This window comes from Branchiostoma belcheri, unplaced genomic scaffold (assembly GCF_001625305.1).
Source record: "Branchiostoma belcheri isolate BF01 breed outbred unplaced genomic scaffold, Haploidv18h27 scaffold56, whole genome shotgun sequence".
Lineage (NCBI taxonomy): Eukaryota > Metazoa > Chordata > Leptocardii > Amphioxiformes > Branchiostomatidae > Branchiostoma > Branchiostoma belcheri.
In genome coordinates, this window is record NW_017804198.1 from 1037827 (window position 1) to 1046946 (window position 9120).

At 40.5% G+C, this 9120-nt stretch overlaps 1 pseudogene; it reads left to right on the forward strand.

Annotated features, from left to right (window-relative positions):
- LOC109481582 overlaps window positions 1–9120 on the forward strand; it is a 29700-nt pseudogene that overhangs the window by 14085 nt on the left and 6495 nt on the right.

The window sequence follows — 9120 nt, forward strand, 5'->3', positions numbered from 1 at the left end:
GGAAGAACCCCCCCACAAGGCTCAAAGGTCCACTTTTTGGTCCACTTTTTATTTAAAGGTCCAAGATTTTTCTTGAAAAGAATGACTGGAATCGTAGAAAAACTGCTCCCTTTGTCATTGAATAAAAATTTATCTCTGATTTTTTCTTGGAAGGTTCATTTTTCAAAATTTTCCGGGCGAGCATGCCCCCGGACCCCCCCTAGGAACCTCGCGCCTTCGACACTCGCCTCGCGCCTACGGCGCTCGAGGTCCCCTCAAGCAGTGGGAAGAACCCCCCCATTCAAAATCCTGGCTACGGGCATGTGTGTTTACACAAGCTTTAAATGCTGAGGGTTACTAACCGCACCCAAAACTTGGGGGGAGGAAGACAGAAGCGTGATTTAGTCAGGCTAATTTTCTTTCCAATTACTAGTACTCTAATTCCAATTAACCGTTACACGCGACCTTCCCCGGGACTCCGACAAGGCCACGTTGGTAACCCGATACCTTCCTAGTTATGCAATGTTTGCCCTACTGTCTGACCACTGTGGATAGACTCTCCTTAGCTTCCATATCATTAAATGACGTTTTTTGCCTGCCAAAGATTACAGGTTTAAGGTAAAGTTTTTGTCAAATGATGGAAAGACAGGCACTGGATAGAGTTTTCTTTTCCACAACCAAAAGTTCCTGCCTTGCTTACGTTTTGATGTAACAGTGCATCTGGCTAGAGTTCTGCTTCTTGCCGATATATGTAGCCGATGCAGGTTCCTCTTTTGCGGCAAGAATGCAATCACAAACTCAGCCATGTTTTAGAAGAAAAATTCCAAAGTAAATCTTTCTCAAAAAGAAGTTGCTATTCTATCAGGTAGCCGTATGGGCCAGAAGATTTGGCAGAGAAAATTATTTTTCCGTGATAACTCACCTCGGTTCATGACAAGTTTCTTTGAAGACATTTTCCAGACACCGATATAACTTTTGTTTGTAGAGGAAGCCAAGAAATGGCGCAATCCAACAGGTGGTCAACTTCAACTGAGTGTCCAGACGCAAAGATAATGTGATGGAAGTCAGCACTCACTTTGGGGGGGGGGGGGGTCTCTCAGGAATGAATTATTAGTTGTGAAGCTTGCTGGTTTGTACCAAAATGTTTCATAATATCTGAAGGTGTACTTCGCATACATAGTTTTTACACATTATATTTCCCATTCAAAGACATATATTACATGCTTGGTGCATTATATGTTTGAAATCCATTCATACCCCTAATATAAGATCCTACATGGTTCAGTCCTCGTGTTCTGGCTCTCTGATTGGTTAGGACAGGCATTGGAAGTGCAATGTCTCATGGGATGTGTAAAATAAAACTGTGGTGACAGGATTTGGTATGTGTATTCGCATTTAATTTATAATCTTACTCTGCTTGCATGAATGTCTGGTGTGTGTCTATGTGGATAAAGATTCCATGTTATCCATGCTTACCTTTAGTTAGTGGTAACTATTGGGAAGCTCCTATATACATGCCACTTGGAAGTTAAATGTGAGCATCATTAACCATAACTTATTGAAATCAGGAACTCATTTGCATAATTTATGAGGAAATGTCTTTTTTGTTAAGATAAGACTCATTGGGTGATCAACTGAATAAGATATAATCATGCAAGTGTGGATCTTATTTCCATAATGAGTGAGAACATTAAACCATTGTTAGGCCACACCAATTTAATTTCTTGATTAACGGATTTTTCTAGAAAAATAATGGAGCGGGCGGGCGAAAAAAAATAAAAATAAAAACAGGCCTAGGCATCGTATTATGGCCCAATATGGTATGATAGGAGCCATGAAGTCAATACACCAGGCTGGTTAAAAATTTAAACAATGAATTTTGAACTTTTAATGATACCATTGCATTGAAAGATGGAATAACTGTAACAACTAGGATGAAAAGGTCTGTTTTCAACTGTTCAGGGCAAAATATGAGCATTTTGCAGTTGATTCTGGATTTTTATTTTTAAACGCAAATTAGAAAAAAAATGAAGCGGCGAATCCGTTAACCAAGACATTAAATTGGTGTGGCCTTAGTCGTAAATGATGTTAAGGCAGAGTATGACGAATCTGGAACTTTTTTTCAACCCATGACATAATACAAGAACATTGAATTATAAGTCTTTTTATATTGGTCACCTGTCCATAATGGTCAAATTTGGCCAGTTCCTTGAGTGACCACTTTGACAGGTTTAACTGTTAACTTATGGTTCACTCTTGGTGGCTGATCGTAGCAAGCCTAACTATGGCCATGTTAACTTTAATGCTGGTCTTCTTTATATGGCAAACTTCTAAATTGATGTCATATTGTTTACATTATTATGCATTATGTATTATTACAATGTTACACTGTTATATTCTTCCTTGCGGTACACCTTATAGGTACCTGCTGGCTGTGGCCATTTGTATTCTAAATTGTTGTCATATCGTATGGTATACATAGATTAATGTTGGTCCTAATATTCTTCCATGTGGTACACCCTATAGGTACCTGATGGCTGACCGCAGCATGTTTAGCCTACCTGTGGCCATCTCAGTGCTGGCCTCCTTCCTGTCTGCTGTGACCATTCTCGGCGTGCCCTCGGAGATCTTTGTGTACGGTGTTCAGTACTGGATGGTAATCTGGTGTTACTTCATCACCATCCCAGTCACTGCCATTTTCTTCATCCCTGTGTTTCATGGTCTGGGACTCACAAGTGCTTATGAGGTTTGTTAACACATATATTGTTGATTCATTTAATTTTGTGGGGCTTGAAGCTTCATCCAAGGCATTTTTAGGACAGCAAAACTTTTTGAAGTCAATTTCGAAGTCAAGTTGTTTTAAAATGTAAGTTAAATCAATCCTATTCGATAGCATACTGATATCATGAAGTCAATGTGACGATTCTGAAGGAAAACGTTCTGACTGTTTTTTGTTTAATAGGCTGGTTCTAGCTAGTTATTGTTGGTATCCCCCCAAAAAGGTCAGTTACCTATCTTACATGTATCTTTCTTCCAGTACCTGGAGCAGAGGTTCTCCATGTCCCTACGGGTGGTCGCTGCCTGTCTCTTCATCCTACAGAACACCTTCTACATCGCTGTCATCCTGTACGCACCTGCACTGGCGCTGGAGACAGGTGTGTTCTGGGGAGGGGGTTCTAAGCTACATGTATATGATAATAATGTTAATGCCCCACCGTATTAATGGGCGACCCCCGGGGTCTGTGACGCGGGCATAGAAAGTAGTGCAGCGAATATTCTTGAAGGCTGGGTAGAAAGCCTGATAAGAGCGTCAGCCAGATGTAAATTGCGCTGTGTGGTGTAGGAATGTATCGGGTTTGAGACTGTATGATTTGAATTGTGAAGGTTTTGCAGTTCGTGTATAAATGCGCTGTATGACGCAACTGGCTTTCCGGGTGAGTCGGCTGCAGTTCAGGTCATGTCCGTAGAGGGCGATTTCAATGTGTACGTTACGAGCAGATACGCCGACAGGATTTTTTGGTTTCTAGATATCTTATAGTTTGTACCTTCTTCTCAAACATATTCGATTTTTGTATTTGTGAAGTGCACTCTACTATAATTTTTACCGCGTCGATGTGAGTCATCTTGGGGTCCTTAACTATAGAAATCCCCATAGGGCGAAAACTGTGTTCTGCTACCATAATCCCTGGTCAGGTGTGATAACCACCTAATACACCAGTTCACTATGCTCACTCGGTGGTTTATTTGGTGGTTATCGCACCTGACCAGGGATTATCCCACCATATACATGTACATGCACACCTCGGGGCAGGGCATTAACCCTTTATCAAGTATTAGGTAAATAAAGGTGATATCATTAACATACATGTATCAGCTGGTTTATTATACTGAGGGGCGGTTATGCCGACTATACATACAGATTAAACATAACTTATTCAAATCAGGACCTCATTTGCATAATTTATAACGAAATGCTGGAGTAGTCTTTTTTGTAAAGATAAGACTGTCATTGACGGTGGAGAATATGATCAAAATTCATGCAAATGAGGATCTTATTTTCATAACCATTGAGAGACAATGTTAATTTGTCAGGGTATAGAGTTTTCTTCATACACAACCAGAGAGTTTCTCACCTGCTTACGTTTCGATGTCTATCAGACACCTTCCTCAGAGCTTCTGACTGGAGTTCTGCAACTCGCCGCTATTTAACGCCAAAGTAGGTGGCGCTTTTGCGGCGAGAATGCAATCCCAAACGTGGCTAAGCTTGTATCCCCCCTCGTCCCGGTTCATCACTGGGGTTGACTTCCTTATCCAGACTGCTTCTTTAATCCAACGGATTCTTCTGTTGTCCTCCCTATCTATGACCCTGGCTCCCTCCCAGTCTATCACACAATTGTTTCTGGCAACATGGTCTGTGACTGCCGATTTCTTCTCTTCTTTTTGTGCTTGTTGTTTCTGGGAGCGTGTATATCTTATGGCTTCACTGTTGTCTGCCTCTTTTCTGTGTTCTTCCAGTCTTTTACCAAAGGTCCTACCAGTTTCTCCAATATACACTTGATCACAGCTTTTGCATGGTATTTTATATACACAATCTGTTTTCACGTGGTCCCCCATCTTGTCCTTGGGGCGGACAAGCAAGTTCCTCAATGTTGTTTTTGTTTAACCGCTGTGGGATTGCAGCCACGTTTGGGATTGCATTCTCGCCGCAAAGGCGCCACCTACTTTGGCGTTATATAGCGGCGAGTTGCAGAACTCCAGTCAGAAGCTCTGAGGAAGGTGTCTGATAGACATCGAAACGTAAGCAGGTGAGAACCTCTCTGGTTGTGTATCAAGAAAACTCTATACCCTAAGTATCTTCCAACCTGATGAAATTATTTGCGGTTAATTTGTCAGTCGCAAAGGTTAACATCATTTTATTGTAAAAGGTATGAGGTCATAGTTCTGTCAATTTTTCTCAGTGAGAGACCAGCTAGCTGATTACGTACAGTTTCATAATATATACATGATATATATTTATACAGCATCCAGTTAAATTCTGGACTTAAAGTTTAATTCTGGACTACATTCCATATCTCAGCAACCTTACATCTAGATAGGCTAATATTGTTAACTCTAGGTTAACATGATGTAAGAAATATCCAGGACCCTTTGTCGATTAACCAAGTTCTGCAGAATTCTGGTACCACAGCCAGAATTCTGCAGAATTCTGGGAACTACAGCCAGAATTCTGTGTGGAATTGGGTTAATCCCCAAGGGGCCCTCTATGGCTGCTATATTTCTTACATTACCTTTTTTTTACGTATAGTTCACAATATTAGCCCATCTAGATGTAAGATTGCTGAGATTATGGAATTAGTCTGGAATTAAACTGAAAGTCTGGAATTAAATTGGAGGCTGTTATATAATAGCAGTTACATTGCATATTCTCTTCTTCATTTTCCAGTGACTAAATTTGCAGTGTGGAAAACAGTTTTGATTGCTGGCATTGTGTGTACAATTTACACATCTTTGGTAATTATGATTTCTTTAACATGTTTGGAATACATACAGCTGAATATAAGTCTAACAAATTATTATACTTCACTGCATACTACATGTATGTATGGATTAAAAATGCATTTCACTCCAAACCATAGTTAAGGATAAAGTGTATATAAGATGCACAAGTTCATATTGCAATTCCCAACAGATATTGGGCATACCTTTGACATGCTAACTGTATTTATTTATTACATTGTATTTTGATAAATATTTAGATAACAGGAGATTACTATATTTTTGGAACAAATGAATACATTATGTTAATTGGATAGTAGTATAAGGAATCATTGTTGAGTATACTCAGGAAATGGTGCAATTTGGTTTCATACAAGGCCACACCAAGTAAATTTTATGGATGACGTCCGCGCGTGCATTGATTTTGGCCTGTTCCTAGAAAAGAAAACAAGAAATTCCGCTTCCTGTAACTGTGACCAAAGAGTCACGACAGTGCCGCAAATCACCAGATTGATGTGAAACCCGTAACGCAAAGAAAGTGTCTATTGATATATATTGAAAGTGTATATCAATAACAGAAAATTTGCACTATTGACAGGACCATCCTGTCAATAACAGAAAATTTTTCACTGTCCACTGTTCCACCTGATTTATTGCTGTTTTGATGATGAATAAAAGACTTCTTGCTTGTTACACTGTGTCACCTCATTCAATTTGTGCCCTAACATTTGTCGTCTTTTAGTATATTTCTAATCTAGGCATCTTGTTTTTAGGGCCCTTCTTGTTTTTTTTTCGCCCTCTCGCATTAGATTTAGGGTCTCCAAAGGACGTCATCCATAAAATTTACTTGGTGTGACCCAATGGTTAAAATCAAAGATTTAATATTTCGTTGATTGTTGTGTGATTTACAGGGAGGAATGAAGGCCGTGATCTACACTGATGTCTTCAACTTCTGTGTACTGTTTGTCTCCTTGGTAACCATCGTTGTCATGGGAACAGTGAGAGCAGGTGGCATTGGGCGTGTCTGGGAAATCAACGCTAATCACTCCCACCTCAACTTTTTTGAGTGAGTTCTTTATTTCACTTGTTGAAATCATGCTCCTGAAAGTACCATGTGAGCACTTTTACTCCATGTGCATACTAGTGCCATGTGAGCAATTTTACTTGTTGTTATATCGTATGGTATACATACATTTATGTTGGTCCTAATATTCTTCCTTGTGACAGAGTATTGTAATCAGTTTTATGTCCTACCTGGGCCGCGATTACGTTCGATACGGGGTTCCGGCCCGTGTGATAACTAGTGGTACGGCCCGGGGGTTCTTAACGCATACAGCCCGGGCTTCCAAATGTTCCATAGAACGATTCGAACGTGTTTCGCCCTAACCCCTTGCACTACTTTCGAAAATTTGAATACAAAATTCGGAGGTTGGAATTGATGTTGTTGCATTTTTTTGGTTTAGGGATCAAAAATTTTTGCTCATTTTGCATTGAAAACACGTTTTCTTGGGTGGGTATGACATAAATAGAATACAACATGGTGCGTGTATTCCGCATCACCCTCGGTCCCAGCTCTCCCGCGGATTGGATCTCCCTCCGGCCTTCGACTTCTTTGCTACATTAGTATGTAGTATGGTATGCAGGGCCTCCTTTGCATAATTTATGAACAAATGCTCTCTTTCCTAAGATGAGACTTCCATGCATAGTTTGAATAATGTGTTTTTGTCTGGGGTTGTGTCTTCGCACCTATAAATCAAGATCCTTTAAATAGATTTATCTGAAACTTGGCACGTCGGCTGTTAAAGAGGGTATTAAACACCTTAGCCACACCGTAAACACCATACACAGAGGATTGGAGTACTATGGCTTACTGATTAGTACTGTAAATTGTAAGTTTGCAGTGTCCAAGTTTTGCAACACAGTGAAATTGCAGGTCCGTATTCAAAAATTGTGAAATCAATCAAAAATACTGTAAAAATTATAAGACTCACAGTAATTGTGTAAGTCTTAGAGTTCTTGTTATGGGTATACAGAACCAAGCTGCAAGATTCTGCACGAACAACTATCAGAGGGGTGCTAGTGTAACAGAAATGAAAAGAAACCTACAATGGGGGTCACTGGAAGACAGACGTAGAATGTCCAGACTGTGCATGATGTACAAAATGACTAATGAACTGGTGGATGTACCAACCACTAAGTATCTGATACCAGCCCAGAAGAGAACAAGAAACAGTCATGCCTTCAAATATCAGAGTAATATCAACCAAGAATTGAGGTATTTAAAAACTCGTATTTCCCAAGAACTATCGTAGACTGGAACTCATTGCCACCAAGAACAGTTGGGGCATCATCACTAGAAAGCTTTAAACAACTCCTGCAATCAAATGTGCAAAGATTGAGTGTAACAAGTTGTTCGGTCTGATATAGCTAGCTGCCGCCACGCCACGTGCCTGCGAAGCTGGTGTGTTACGCCGAAGGGCGTTTATACTGGCTATACCGATACAGATATGATGATGAAGAGATAATCAATCAGAATTATTGTTCTGCTGAACTGCAGTTTTGATGGAGATCCGACCACCCGCCTGTCCTTCTGGTCCCTGGTGATAGGGGGAGCTTTTACCACACTGCCGATGTGGGCTGTCAGTCAGACATCTGTTCAGCGATTCCTTACTGCAAAATCACTGCAGGAGGCAAGGAGGTAGGTTCATTGTGAAACATTGGGATGATGCAAAAGTTAATTTTCTGGTCATTTCTTCACAAAGTACTGTAAGTTGAATTAACTCCATTGCAAATACAGACAAACCTGCTCAGGAGACCACCTCTTCAAGCAGGCCACCTGTCCACGGTGACCGCTTTTTCTCGGTCTCAAAAATTTTCCCCATTGACACAAGCATTAAGCAACCTGTCCAAGGTGACCACCTGGCCAACCTGGCCAAACGGAATTTCATACTAAGTCTTGTGGTATTTGAAAGTTCAGTAAAGGTGAACATCATTAAACATAATGTATTCAAATCAGGACCTCATTTGCACAATGTATGAGGAAATGCTAGAATGGCATTGTTTGTTAATATAAGACTGTCTTTTGGTTGAGGATATGATAAATTGATATAATTCATGAAAATAAGGATCCTATTTGCACAATCAGGGGGAATAATCTACAGATTAACATCATTTGGCGAAGGTATGAGATCGGGGAAAGCTAGTCGATTATGTTGATTATTGATGATAACTAATGAGAAATCATGGAGAAACCAGCCAGTTTGCCTTGACTGCTGGATGATGTTTTTGTTCAAGGTAAATTGTTCCATGTGCCAGCCTCCCCACATGCATTTGACATTCATTAGAATACTTGACTTGGAAACCATTTATGTCTCAGTAATGTTGTGAGATGACCCTCTCCAAGGAGACCACCTGTCCAAGGTGGCCACTTTTCTTTGGTCCCCTGGGTGGCCGGCTTGGACAGGTTTGACTGTAATGCCAAAATATTACACCTCACAAGTGTGTTTAAAATCTTGAAACACAGCTGTTAATACTGTGTTCTGTGACCTTGACATGTTGTCTGCCCCCCCCCCAGTTTCTTTGACCTTGATATGTTGTCTGCCCCCTCCCCGAGTTTCTTTGACCTTGATATGTTGTCTGCCCCCT